General features: G+C 57.5%; 1 protein-coding gene across 1 annotated transcript in view; it reads left to right on the top strand.

Moving 5' to 3' along the window:
* PWWP2B (PWWP domain containing 2B) overlaps nucleotides 1-14,087 on the top strand; it is a 53,667-nt gene that overhangs the window by 38,454 nt on the left and 1,126 nt on the right. Inside the window, exon 4 of the transcript XR_009448285.1 lies at nucleotides 11,978-12,185. The gene's annotated coding sequence lies outside the window, so the exon portion shown is untranslated. The remainder of the gene's footprint in view (nucleotides 1-11,977; nucleotides 12,186-14,087) is intronic.

Raw genomic sequence — 14,087 nt, 5'->3', positions numbered from 1 at the left:
CTGACATGCCGACACTGTTCCAGTGGCTTATCCAAAGGGAGGGAGGAGTTTTGCTGGGCGAAGCGCCCTTCCCTGAGGGTCCAGCCAAGGGCAGCCAGGGGGCAGCCAGGCTGAGGTCTGGATCCCCAGGATTGGGAGAAGAGTGAGCCCCTGGGAGGGCCTCCAGGGGGGAGGAGCAGGGATGCCTGGACAGCGACGGAGGGCAGGACTGAGGCCCAGACACAGGTGCAGCGAGGGACAGAGTTGGCCAGCCCTGTGTGGGGGATCACGTCCACTTCCTACCCCATCCAGGTTAGGTCACCGAGGTTCTTTGTGGCCGATGCTGAACCAGAAAGGAGGGAGGGGGGTGACAAGGGGAAGAGGGAGCAGGAGGGAGAGAGGGAGGGAAGTGGAGGAGGGAGGCGAGAAAGGCAGGCATCTAGCAAACTGTACCCTGGGCCTCTCTGGGCCTGGGGCAGGACTCCGTGGGTCGGCTGACCCCCACGCTGCCCCTGCTGGTACCTCCTCCTGCTCCCTGGGCAACAGCTGGGTGTGGCTGGGCAGGTGGGGCGGTCAGCAAACCGCGTCACAGCCTGGGACGCCCTGGCAGAGCTGAGCACTTGGCCCCCAGCCAAGGGCAGCCGGACACTTCTGTGCAGAAGGTGTTTATGGCCCCTTGTCCAGGTGGAGCCACGCCAGGCCCTGTCCTGGGCCGTGCCAGCCCCTCCTCCCGCCCTGCACACAGTTCCCTTTGCTCAGTGTCTGCTCCATGGAAACTCAGAGGGCCCCCCTGGCGTCTGCTTCCCCTGCGCACAGCGGGCCCTGCCTTCCTCAGGGACAGAGCTGTTCATCAGCCCTGCAGAGCATCTGCGAACTGGGTGCCACTCCCTCCTGCGTCCAGAGCCACAGGGACCATGGTGACCACTTAGCTGTGTCCCCAGGACTCCTCGTTGCTAGGTCTGTGCCTGCCCTGGGAGCAGACAGAGTCCCCGCCACCTGATGCTCCTGCCTGTGAACAGGTGAGATTGGCCATGACAGGGATGGAAGGAGTGTGGCCGAGAGTGCTGGGGACAGGTGTCCACCCACGCACTCTGCCTGCTGGCTCTGGAGCAGGGCCCAGCGAAGAGGGGACATTTGAATAAGACCTGATTGTTCAAAGGAGGCGGCAGGAGGATGTGAGAGACTGTTCTGGGCAGAGCTCAACGCACGTGCAAAGGCCTGAGGCAGGAGCAGAGGGGGGCAGCAGGGGCAGCAAACATGGGATGTGGGGGTTGGGGGGGCCTGCAGACCACAGAGGCAAAGGCGGAAGGGAGTTTGGGGCCAGCTGGTGGGGGAACAGGACCAGCAGGGGCTGTGGGTGGGGATGGGGGCATCTGAGTTTTGTGGTTTAACTCTCAGTCCTACCTGCACCAGCTGGGCTGCCAAGCTGGTCCCCAGGGGACACTGCAAATTGGTTGAGGAAAACATGTTAAGGGTCCTTTTGATTCTGAGAGGACAGTCCCGGGGCACAAGACTCAGAGGGGCCCTGGGTGAAGGAGGGGCTCCCAGGGCCAGAGTGCTGCAGGCCAAGCTGGCGGTGCCCACTGTGGCCTGTGGGGGGGCGGGAGGGGGGGAGCTTGGCCGTGGGTCTGAGATAAACGGCATCTAGTGTTTGTTCGCTTTCTCTGTTGACTAGAAAAGCTAAGCATTTCACTTCTCTTTTATTTAAATGGTTTTTTCCTATCTTTGTCCTTTGTCCATTGGAATTTTTGTCTTTTTAAATAGTTTGGAGCTCTTCATCTGTTGCAAATATTTTTTCCTGTTTTTCACTTGGCTCTTCATTTATTGAAGGTATTTGTACGTATAAAATTGTGAAAATTGCCGGGGTCTGCTGGCCGGCAGTCTGACTTTCCGGAGGGAGGGCATCTCTGCAGCGTGTAGACTCCTGGAGCGCCCCCTGCGATCGATAAGCCATTTACAGCTGCCGAGGCCCGTGTGGCATTTCGGTGGAGAGGTGTAATCAGCGGCAACCTTTGCGTCTGTCAGCCGCCTGGCTCGACCGCGTGTCCGAAAGCCGGGCCCCTGCGTGGCCCTCGACATCCCTCACAGCAGCTTCAATCCTCGTCCACCCGGAGGGGCTTGGGGGCTGCTGTCTGAGTCCTCCCGTCACCCACCAACGGCCCCCCACCGGCCCTGCTCAGAGCCACAGGAGCAGAGCTGGGGGTGTCGCTCACAGCCCCGAGGAGCTGGTGGTGCTGGGAGCCCCTTACCCCCAGGCCTCAGACACCTGGGCCAGGAAAGAGAGTCCTCAATGCCCACCCTCATGCTGGCCGCCGACCTGCTCCTTATCCCCTCTCTCTACCTGCCCAGGGTCTCAGCCCACTCTGCCCTGAGCTCTAACAGGCCCCCCCTCAATCCCACCCCCGACCTTCCTCCTCATAGCACACGCCTCCGACCATGTGGTCCCAGTGTCCCCAAGGCCTTCGGGAAAACCCAGGCTCCTGGGCAGCAGGCTACTCCAGACCCCACCAGCCGGCCAGCTTCACCCCCCGCCTGCTCTCCACGCTGCCCCGCCCCACGGCTCCAGGTTCCCCGGGTCTCAGACCTCACTCCTCGCCCAGTACTCCAGGCCCGGCATGCAGCAGCGGGCAGTCAGTGCAGCTCAGTAAATTGACAGGTGCCCTCGTGGGTCCAGCGTCCAGTGACCTGAGCTGAGCTGGACAACTGAGGCGTCACTTCCCACACCCCTGCTCACCTCAGGCAGTTGACTTCGGGGGGGGGGGGGGAGGGGGGTGCTAAAGGAAGCCACTTCTGGGGGTTTGTGGGCCAGGAGACTGACCACGCACATCAGAGGCTGGGAAAAGAGCGCCGGCCACGCCAGTGTGGCCTCATCACCCTCAGGTCACCCCTCAAATGTGGCTTCTTCAAAACGGCCACTGGACCCCCAACCGGGTCACATCACCCTCCTGAGTGTCCAGCACCCCCACGGCCTGGGCATTATCACCGCTGCTCCTCTATACCACGTGTCCTGCCTCTGCCCCTTGGGACCCCAAGCCCCAGGGTGGGCATGTGTCTGTCGGCTCCCCATTCTGAGGAGGCCCAATGAATGCTCTGTGCATGTGGGAAGTGGCGCGGGAAGGCATGTTCTTTGTCATGTCTTGGTTGCAACTGGGGCGTCCCGCCCAGTGGTGGTGGGGAGCCCAGAGTCTTGCCCCCATAGGGTGAGTGGGGGCTCAGACGGCGCCTAGACACCTTGGGGAGCGAGCTGACACCGTGTGGCCATTCAGGGAGCAAAACCCTGGAAATTTTCCTGGAGCCAAACCTGTAAATCCTGAAGACGCCCGCAGCTGTGTGGCCAGGCCGGAAGCAGGCAGTGAGAAGCCAGGAGCCCATGCGAGGAAGTGCGGCGGCTCTGGAGGCTGAAGGTCCCGGAGGGAAGCTCAGGAACCCTGGGGGGCAGACGGGTGGGGCTGGCGAGAGGCCAGTGAGTGGCCGAATGGGCCGCCTGCTCCCTCTCTGACAGGAACTGGGTCGTGGCTCTCAGAAAGCCGGTTTTAAATCCTTCCTCATAGAAGTTCTGAGAAATGCTTCACAGGAAAGAACAGGGACATTGAAACTAGCTTTAGACCTGCAATGAACAACTCCAGCTGGGCCAAAGGTTGTTTCATCCAAGCGACATCCTCTGCTTTGAACCAAAGAGAGGGCAGGGGAAGGGGGGCGGGGCAGGCCTAAGTTTTCACAGCCTCCTGAGAGCTCCACCCCAGCCCAGAGGAGCTACCGTGCGAAAGCCCCAAGCACAGGACCCCCACCGTCCTCAGAGGCTTGAGTGCAACCCACGTGCTGGGTGGGCTCAGCACCACCAACCAGGCAGGGCGGGGGACACCCCCCCCCCAGCCTGTCCCTGGTGCAGTGGCCCTGTGAGCAGGGCTCCCCAGGCAGGCCCTGCAGTGGGGACCCGCCCTGCAGTGGCGGGGCAGGGGGGGGGGCCGGGGGGGCATGCCCTGAAGCAGGGCCAGCAGGCTGGTTTGGCTTGTTCAATGGACTTGGAAGGATTTAAAGCCCACAGCCCTGGAAGATGGGCGTGTCTGAGACAGAGGGGTGGAGGCAGGCTGTCAGTCAAGCAGCAGCAACCAGAGGCTGCACTCCATCCAGGTCTCTCCTCCATGACTGATGGCCCACAGGCTGGTGGCTCAGGGGTCAGGACACTGAGTGGAGCAACCGGGCTGGGTACTGAGCCGTGCATCCACCCGGGACTGCATTCGCTCCATTTTCTACCTGGTCACTGTAAGTGCGCTGGGCAGGCCACCCTGGTCACTGAAGAGCTGGCTCAGCCACGGGCATTGTGGGTCACACCAGAGAGAGCCACCAGCTTGGTCCCTCTGCAGGAGCGGGGACCCTGCCCCCAGCAGACCACCCCATGTGCATCCTTGGGAACATGACCCTCCTCCACCCCCGGCCACATCTTCCTCCCCCCGCACCCCCCCCCCGCCCCCAACACACACACCAGGGCCAGGCCAGGCCAAGGCCTGGCGGGACAGGGACAGACTAAGTAGGGTGAGCCACCCGCCTGTGCCCGCTGTCTGGCAGAAACATCGGAAGCCTCGAATTATTCTTGATGCCTTTTTTATTTTTAATCAGTGAAGAAATAACCCCACGTGGCCCCACCCCTTACAGCCGGGGTCCTGACACCATGTGGCATCAAAGACAGACTCTGAGTGGAAGTCAGCTGGGTGGACAGGGGCCAGCCATGTCCAGAGAGGAAGTCAAAGAGCGTGTCCACCTGCACGTTGTGTGGATTCGTGGCCACTGGGCTGGGGGAGGGCATAGCGGGCGAGGGCAGGGCTAGGGGTTCCTTTCTCAAGTGACGAAAACCTCGCAAAGTTGACTGTGGAGGGGGTTGCACGTATTTGCGAATACACCCAAACCTCTGAGTTGTCCACTTGAAATGGGCGGATTGTAGGATATGTGAACTATATCTCAAGAAAGCTGCTTTTAAAAACAGAGAGCGTTTCTCTCCTGGCGGTCGAGGTTCAGTGGTTGAGCGTCGACCTATGAACCAGGACATCACCGTTCAATTCCAGGTCAGGGCACTTGCCTGGGTTTGCGTGCAGGAGGCAGTTGATCAATGATGCTCTCTCATCATTGATGTTTCTATCTCTCCCTCTCCCTTCCTCTCTGAAATCAATAATAAAAATATCTATAATTTTTTTAAAAGCGTTTTCTCAGAAGACATTTCTCAAGGCCGCCATGGACCCAGGCGGGATCCCATGTCAGGGCCACGTGTTCACGGGGAGCCTGTTTCCCACCCCTCGCATCCTCGCCGGCCACCCGGGCCTGACCGTGTCCTTGAGAAGGGCCGTGGCTACGCGTGGACACAGGTTGAGCTCTGGTCCCACTGGGGCGCGGCCTCGGCTGGTCTCCCTTCTCCCCGTGTCCTCGTCTCCGTGTCAGCGCGAGTCACGGACACGCGGCGTGTCAGATGTGAGGAGTCATGGAAACTTCCCACGATATTTAGGCCAAGATGAGTCAACGACAAAGGGAATCTTTTTTTAGATTTCTCGCTGGTAATTGACTTAAAAGGTCACGTATTAAGGGTAATGATTCTACAAGCCTTTCGATCAGAATAAGCTGCTCTGGGTATCGGGACCCTGGCTCGAACGGGGTGGGGTTGGGGCCGGGTTATTCCTTCACTGTTTAAAAATTAAAAGGGCATTGAGGAGAATTCCGAGGCTACTGATTTCCCCGGCAGGAATGTCACTGGCCCCGCACCCCTCAGTCACAGGGAAGTTTCTGGAAAGCAGCCTCAGTAACAGCAGCGCTTTCCGGTACTCAGGGCTGTCTGTCTGTCAGCCGGACACAGGGGCTCTAAGGCCCGGGCACCCCACTGCTGGGCTCCTGCAGCATTTCTGCCAGCACCCGTAAGTCTCCCCTAGCAGGTGCCCAGCGTGGGTCAGCCTTGGCCAGGTGGGATAACTCCTGGAGGAGATTTAAAAGTCCTGACGTCCAGGCCACACCCCAGGCCCTGGGGGCTGGACCCAGGCATTAAGGTTCCAATGAAGAGACTGATCCAGGGACCACCACAGACCCACTGCACCCGGAGCACCTGCCCAGGCCGCGCCAGGAGCCCCCAGGCCTCTGAGAGCCGGAGGCAGCCTTGCAGGTGTAAGGCCGAGCAGGGCCAGAAGGGACAGGGAAGCACATCATGGAGCCCAGCCCCAGCCCAGGCCGCCCCAACATTGGGTTCTCCATGGCCAAGTTCCTGGCCCCAGGCAGGTCGGGATGTTGCCTTGAGGGGGGCCCTCGAAAACAGCACCGCTGCCTCGGAAAGCGGCCCCCGCGGCCAAGAGGGCCACGCGGGTTTACGATGGACATCGACGCCCAGGAAGCAGAGAGAGGGCTGGCAGGCGGCCCCCTCCTTCCTGGGCTGCAGGTCCCTCGGCTGTGGAGGGACAGCAGAGGGGCTGCCATCGAATTCCCATCCACTGCTGCCAGGCTGGCAGCTGGCGGACATTCCTGCCGGGTCCTCACGGAGGAGTGTGCGCCCAGCTTCCCAGGTGTGGTGGGTCTTTGAGTTTCTCTGTCCTGAAGGGTATTTATTTTTTTTATTTTTAAAATATATTTTGTTGATTTTTTTACAGAGAGGAAGGGAGAGAGATAGAGAGTTAGAAACATCGATGAGAGAGAAACATCAATCAGCTGCCTCCTGCATACCCCCGACTGGGGATGTGCCCGCAACCGAGGTACATGCCCTTGACCGGAATCAAACCTGGGACCCTTCAGTCCACAGGCCGGCGCTCTATTCACTGAGCCAAACTGGTTAGGGCTGTCCTGAAGGGTATTTAGTGGGAGGTTTAAGAAAAGGTCTGCGGCAGGCCGCAGCCAGCCAGATATTTTAAATGGAAACCTTTTTCTAAGTGATTTTGAAGTTAATGGAAAACAGCATAATGCTTTCCATTCTAGAAAATGGCTTTTATAAATCACTTTATTTTCCCTACTTCATAACATTCAGTTTTGAGGATGAAAAAACGATGCAGGATCAACAAGGTATAATTTACTGTTATTATCCATCTTTAGGAAGCAATTTCTTCCCTAAATATAACAGCATCCTAGCACTTGAAGCTGACAAAACAAGCAAGGGACACCCCAGAGGCCGTGGATCCAAGGTTAGCACCCGCTGAGCTGCTTCTCTGAGTGACTCACACTTGGTGGGGTGCTTGGGAGGAGGAAGGGCGGCGGCAGACTGGGGTGCAAGGTGTGGGAGGCAGGGCACTCCAGGCAGCTTCTCTCTTCTGCGCCTGCTTCTCGTGTTTGCCCGGTGACGGCTGCCCACAGCCCCTGGGACCTGCCACGAGAGCGGGCCAGGGCTTGTAAGAACTGCCCTTCTAGCAGCATCCTGGGGTCTTGGATCTCCTCCCCAAGTTCATCCATACCCCCAGCTCCAGGTACTCACTTCAGCCTCCACTCACTGCAGGGTCTCCTAGATTTAGGAGGCCTCCTACCCACTGCAGATATCAGTGTCCCCACAGAGCCACCGTGCCTGCTGGGGGCCGGCCTGGCTGGCTGTCTTCCTCCTGCCCTCTCCGCTCCAACCACACGGAGAGCTGGGGACATTCAGGACCCGGGGCTGGAGGCCCATCCCAACCTCCCACTGGGCAGGAAGGTGCCTGGTAGGGAGAGGGGGCATGGCTCAGGGTGCTTCCACTTGAGAAAATGCTAAAGACACAGCAGTTCACTCCCAAGGGGTCAAAGCTCCCACAAATGCATGTGTGTGCACACACACACGATCCAGGATATCACATAACGTGTCTGTGCGCATATGTGTGTATGCCCATACACGCACACAGGCAAACACAACCTCATTCACACGCACATGTACACACAGCAACACATGAGCACACATGCCTGTACACAGCTCTCTTGCTGATCCCACTGCCCGCCCCGCCCCTTCCTGGAAGCGGAGGGGATCTGGGCCCTGCTCACTGCCCAGGCGGCCAGGGACAGGGATCTGGGACAGAGCTCCACCTCCCTGCTCCGCCCACCCTGACGCCCTGAGGACCTGCTCCAGAAACCCTGCCAGGAACTAATGGCCCGGAGGCTGCACACACCGAGGATTGCTGGGGGCAGGACTAGCCTGGGACTCGCTGGGTGGCATCTTCAGGCACACAGTGCCAGGCAGGGACTGCCAGAACCAGTGGGGTCAGGGCTGCATTGGGGGTTGGGGAAGGGAGAAGGGAGATGGCCCCCAGGGGGCCTGGACGCTTGCAGGGAGGGGAAGACCTGAGCCAGCCCCCTTGGCCCTCCATGCAGCTCAGGGAGGTGAAGGTCAGGCCACATTCTTTGTGGACGCTGGAATTCTGACATCAGATTTTCCATGCTCGGCTTGGGGGCGGGGCCCCGAGCAGTGAGCTGGGCGGGCAGAGAGCCCAGGCTGCCCTGTCCCAGGATGCCGGCGGCCAGAGGCCCAAGGTGGGAGGGCTCCACTGGCCTGGTCTGGCCATGCCCCTGGGCCCAGGCTGCCGGAGCTTGGATGTCAGCCATCTGTCCTACAACTTTCTCATCCCAGCTCTGGGCCCTGCTGAGTCACGTGGGTGCTGGGTTAGGGACTCTAAAAATAGCCAGCGGCTGGGGCTGGAGTTATTATTAGGCTGGGACAGAGCCCCTCCTCCGGGACACCCCCCGCCCCCCAAGCCCCAGGAAGAACAAGGAACTTGGCCGGGGCGGAGGGGCTGTCGGCACCCAACCTGATCAGTTAAGCAGATCCCTCCCTCCTGGGGCCCAGGGCTGGAGCCCTCTGCCTGACTTCCTCCCACCATGCCCGCTTCTTCCTCTGCTTCCCACGGTGCCCACGGGTGCTCCTGGCCCTGCACGTCAGTGTCTCCTGGAGAACCTGCCATGTGGCTGCAAAATGGAAACATAGCCCCTCATTCAAAAATGATTAAGACATTTCAAGATAAGCATGGGCGCCTCTGAGCAGGGTGTCCGGTGCGACTGCCCAGGCCACATCCAGGAAGCCAGCCCTGCACCCTGTCCCCACAGGTCATTTTTGTTACTCAAAGAGAGAAAGCCCAGCCACAGGGCCTGCAGGAGCTGGAGCTGCATCAGGGTGCAGGGGTCCCCAAGCACCCACGCCAGTCTGTTTCCATGGGGAAAACAACCACCAGACCAGCACTTCTCTGGATCATCCGGAGCCATTCCAGCCATTCCCATGACGTCATGGACCTCGGATGGTCGTCAGTGAAGGAGCAAGTGGTTCCCAGATGCAGCTCTTCCAGAACCAGACCCCAGGAAAGGTGTGCGCTCTGAGCCCCCAGGAAGGGTGAGCCCAAAACACCTGGGGACGCACAGACATGATGTGGCAGATCAGAGGGGCTGGGACACCGGTCGGTCATGGCCAGAACAAGTCCATCCAGGGTTCTGAGCTGCCATGATGTGGCGTGCTGCTGATGCCACGTGCTGGTGGCAGCCACATGCTCACGTCCCACTTGCCCCTACTTGCCAGGAGGCGATGGGCCAGGAAGCCGTCCACCCAGCAGTGACCACTGTGTCCCTGGAGCAGATGACATTTAGGCCTCTGTGGGTGCTCTGGTTGGGGGAGGTTGGGGCTCTGACAAAGGGTCCGCTCCCCATGGGAGGCCACAGGCCAATAGTCAGGCCCAAACTGGAGGAAACCGGTGCCTAAGGTGGGAAGATCCCCGGCCTGGGAGCAAGTGACCAGCTGATGGAGGAACCATCGAGGATCCTCCCTGCTCAGTGAGCCCAGACCAGTGCGACTGTTTGGTCCTGCACCTGCAGGAGCCCTTCGGAAACCAGAGAGGGACCCTCGGCATTGCAAACACCCTGAAAGAAGCCTCAGTCTTATTGAAGGGCTGTCATCAGGGTGGCATTCTGGGGGACCCAGCTCTGGACACAGGGTCAGGAGAGGCCCAGGATACAGACTGTGAGGTGGGTGCTGAGTTCATGACCCCTCTGCTGGCCCCTTTCCAGCCTGGGGCTGAGGGGATAAGAATGGGCCCAACCCAGCGGCAACAGCAGGACCTGAGCTGTTGGCCAGGCGGGAGGGCAGGCAGGTGTGGGACCCTTCATGGCTGCCTGGCACTGGGTAGTTCCCTCCTCTCATGCTGGAGCTTGGGACGGGGAGATGGAGGCAGCGTTCAGGGTGCTCATAAGAGGGCCCACACCCTACCTTGCTTGTCAGCAGGAGCTGAAAGAAGCCTGTCTAATTGAAGGGCTGTCATCAGGGGTGGCCTTCTGAGGGACCCAGCTCAGTCTTCAGACATAAACCCCTCGGGTGACCCTGTGACTCTGGGCCCTTTGGGTCAGCAGCCTGGGTGGGGGCGATCGAGAGCCGGGGCACGTTCCGCCCGTGGTGGGGTAGTTTCACTTCGTCCTCGCCACTGCCAGACACCTCCAGGCAGGCAGTTCGGTGGCAGAGGAATGCGAGGGTGTCCGGGCCCCCACGAGGCCTGGGCCCTAGAGGCGGTCAGGGGGGAAGATAGGACGACGTGGGCAGGCAGACGAGGATAGCCAGGTCAGGGCTGTCCTCACCTCTCCGAGCCCCAAGCCCGTGGTGGGGCCCTGCTGGACACCCTACTCAGCATGGACATGCCCGGCCAGACCGGCTAGCTGCCTGAGGCCTGGGTGCGGGCTCTGCCAGCGGAGGATTCCGGCTGCTTGGCCCGATGGCTAGCTTCTCCATTCCATCACTCCAAGAAATGGCATGTTCCTCAAACTTTTCACTTTACAGCTGTTTTTACTTTTTAAGTCCGTGCCTAAAATAGCCTGGAGCGGGGCCTTCTGGTTTGCGTCTCCGAGGTCAGCAGCGGTTGGCTCTGTACCGTCAGCCCGGGCGCTGGGAGGAGGGCCTCTCCGCCAGAAAGCATGGCTTTTTGTAATGCGTCACGATGCTTATATTTTGAAAGTCAAGTCAATGCTGAGCTGGTTCCATCAAGTTACTTTCTTTTCCGTGCGCCGGGGAGAAGGCAGCATGAAGACGCTGAGGTCTCTCTGTGATGGACCGTTTCTCTCTCAACCTTTTTACCACAACAGTGCAGCTCAGCCTGGGGTTGCACCCGGCACGCACCAGGGGCCCCATTAGGAACCGGCTGTCCTCAGAACAGTCCTGGGGGCTCGATCCACTATGGTGGCCCACTTCACAGATGGGGAAACTGAGGATGAGAGGTGCAGTGGTGTGGGAAAGGCCTGGAAGCCACCCAGCCTTGTGGGGGGGGGTGTGAAGTACCATGCCTCCCGAACCCCAAAGGGGAGGGCAGCGGGTCTTCCCATCAGTCCACAGAGTCAGGCTGCCCCTAGGTGCCTCCCATGTGCCCCTCCACCCCCAGGGCTCACTTTCCTGAGGGCAGTGTCCTGGGCCAGAGGATTCAGAAGGGAGCCCAGCAGAGTCCGGGGTGCCCCTTAGGACACACCCCAACCTGACCAGCCCTGGAAGAGGGCCCCTGGGCTCTGCAGGTGCAGGCGACAGGTGAGGTGGTCCCTCAGGATAATGGAGAGCCCCAGCCCCTAACCGAGCTGGTCACAAGTCAGCACCTAGATGCCGAGGAGCCTGACTCCCCAGGCTGCCTGGGAGCAAGTGACAGCCAAGGTCCAGTTTAAAGCAGGAGGAACAGGTCAGACCCAAGGCCAGCTGGGGGGCTGGGGGCACCTGGGATCTGTACAGGCCTGACCAGATGCCCTCATGCCATCAACCACTAGGGGCTGAGAGTCTTGCCAGGATGGCCGAGTGTCTGCAGGCTCTCATGGCTCACAGGGTCCCGGGTCTTGGGCCTGGCCTCCCTCTCCTCCTCACCCCCCGCAGCTGGGGCAGGAGGCTGAGGCCCTCTGTCTGCTAGGGGGATTCTGGGACCCTCCCTTCTCTATCCAGCTCTGGTCCTTCCCAACCCATTCAGTGGTGATGGGGCCGACCACACTGAGCCCCTTCCAGGGACCTCGTTTCCCTGAGCCCCAGTGCTCCCTCCCTGCTCTCTCTGTGCAATGACCATTTCTCTCTCAACCTTTTCACCAGAGCAGAATTCAGCCTGGGACTGCACCCAGCACACACCAGGGGCCCCACCAGGAACCGGCTGTCCTCAGGACAGTCCTGCGGGCCCAGCCACTGTTGTGCCCCCCTCACAGATGGGAAACCGTCTTCCACATCCAACTGTTTGCTCCCCGCATCTGGCTAGCGTCATGGTGCTGTGGCCTCCTCGCCTGTGTCCTTGACAAGCAAGGCGGTGAGTTGAGAAAGTGCTAGATGGGGGTCAGCGGTGCGGTTCTGTATCTCCCGTGAAATGTCAGGGACTCCTGTCTGCTTTGTTTCCTGGGTTTTGGCTGGAAAAGGCGGAATCTGCAGTTTCTAAGCAGGCTTTGAGTTTTACATGAATCTTCTTATTAACACAGCTGTTCCGCTAAATGGATCCTAGACTCGTTTTAAGGTTGAAAGGTGAGGGTACCAGCTGCTGAGTGAGTAATTGTGCCATCTGCAATTCTGCTGCTAAATTTTGGGCAACTTACGCCTGCCAGCCTACGTCAGCGTCGGCAGAAGGACACTGGGTGATTCAAGCAAAGCAAAAACTGGGGGAAATGGTGCAAGTGAGGTGCCGGCTCCTCCAGCTTCCTCACACGGCTGCAGGACTGCCAGGGGGGCGAATTGCTTATGCCCGGCCAGCATGGCTCAGCGGTTGAGCATCGACCTATGAACCAGGAGGTCGAGGTTCGGTTCCTAGTCAGGGCACGTGCCCGGGTTGTGGCCTTGGTCCCCAGTGTGGGGCATGCAGAAGGCAGCCAATCAATGATTCTCATTCATCGTTGATGTTTCTCTCTCTCTCCCCCTCTCCCTCTCTCAAATCAATAAAAAATTGCTTGAAATGGTTTATTCCTGAAAATATGTCACTTAAAAAATTATGATAGGTCATGTTGTGAAGTAAATATTTTACTTGATTCATACTTCAGATAGCAGTTAATTAAATCTATTTGTGGTTTGGAAAAAACAACTGTCATTATTTTTCATTCTCTGGCACATCTTAATTTAGCTTTAAATAGCATTAAAATTGCCATTTCAAACCTGTTCATGTGATCACCTGCCTGAAGAATCCAAGAGAATGTCAAATAAGTCATTAGATGGAGAAAACTAGAAGTAGTAGCTTTCAAATGTTAAATATACATTGAGATTAGTAGCATTTCTATGTATAAACCACACTAGTTTGAATATGTGATAGTAAATGATCTTAATGACAGTACAAAAGATTAGAATACCCAAGAATAAATTAAGAAGTGTGAGTGAGGTTTTTTTAAAAGGCAATTGCACTGAAAACACAGAAGAATTCTTGCATTCATAAAAAGGCCTGTCTTTGATATTAACATGTTTAACTTTATAATTGAAGGGATAATAAAACTTCCTACCAAATAAAAGAATGCTTCATACAATATCAGAATACTCTTAATAGGACTGACAATATATTTCTGATTCATTGAAGAGACCGAAAAAAACCCCACACACATAAATACCTATAAGAGAAAAATGAAATAATTGTTTTTTTTATTGATATTTCTTAGTTGCGAACCACTGCATTAAGGTGGTGTTCCTGCCTGTCTAAATTAGAATTAAGCTCAAGACATTCCTATTTTTAGGAATTAACCTGTTTTAATAAGGTAGTACCAGCTAGAAATAAGTAAATATTTTATTTTATTTTTAAAAAATATATTGATTTTTCACAGAGAGGAAGGGAGAGGGATAGAGAGAGAGAAACATCGATCAGCTGCCTCCTGCACACTCCCCACTGGGGATGTGCCCGCAACCAAGGTACATGCCCTTGACTGGAATCGAACCCGGAACCCTTCAGTCTGCATGCCGACGCTCAGTCCACTGAGCCAAACCAGTTAAGGCATAAGTAAATATTTTAAATAGAAAGATATTTCAAAACACGTTGCCTTTGTAATAGAGGTAAGACGCAGTGTCTCCATTTACTCTAAAAGGATGACCCACATCTGGGATGAAGCCGGCATGACATTTGGCCACAAGTATATAGAGCTCAAGTAGTAATTTCATAATTGCCCTCAAATGTATGAAATACCATCTCAGAGGTCATAGCAATCACCAGTTCGTCTTCCCTTTCTCTCTCTCTCTCTCTCTCCTT

This window comes from Myotis daubentonii, chromosome 13 (genome assembly GCF_963259705.1).
Source record: "Myotis daubentonii chromosome 13, mMyoDau2.1, whole genome shotgun sequence".
Taxonomy (NCBI): Eukaryota; Metazoa; Chordata; class Mammalia; order Chiroptera; family Vespertilionidae; genus Myotis; species Myotis daubentonii.
This window is presented reverse-complemented; position numbering and strand designations above follow the sequence as displayed.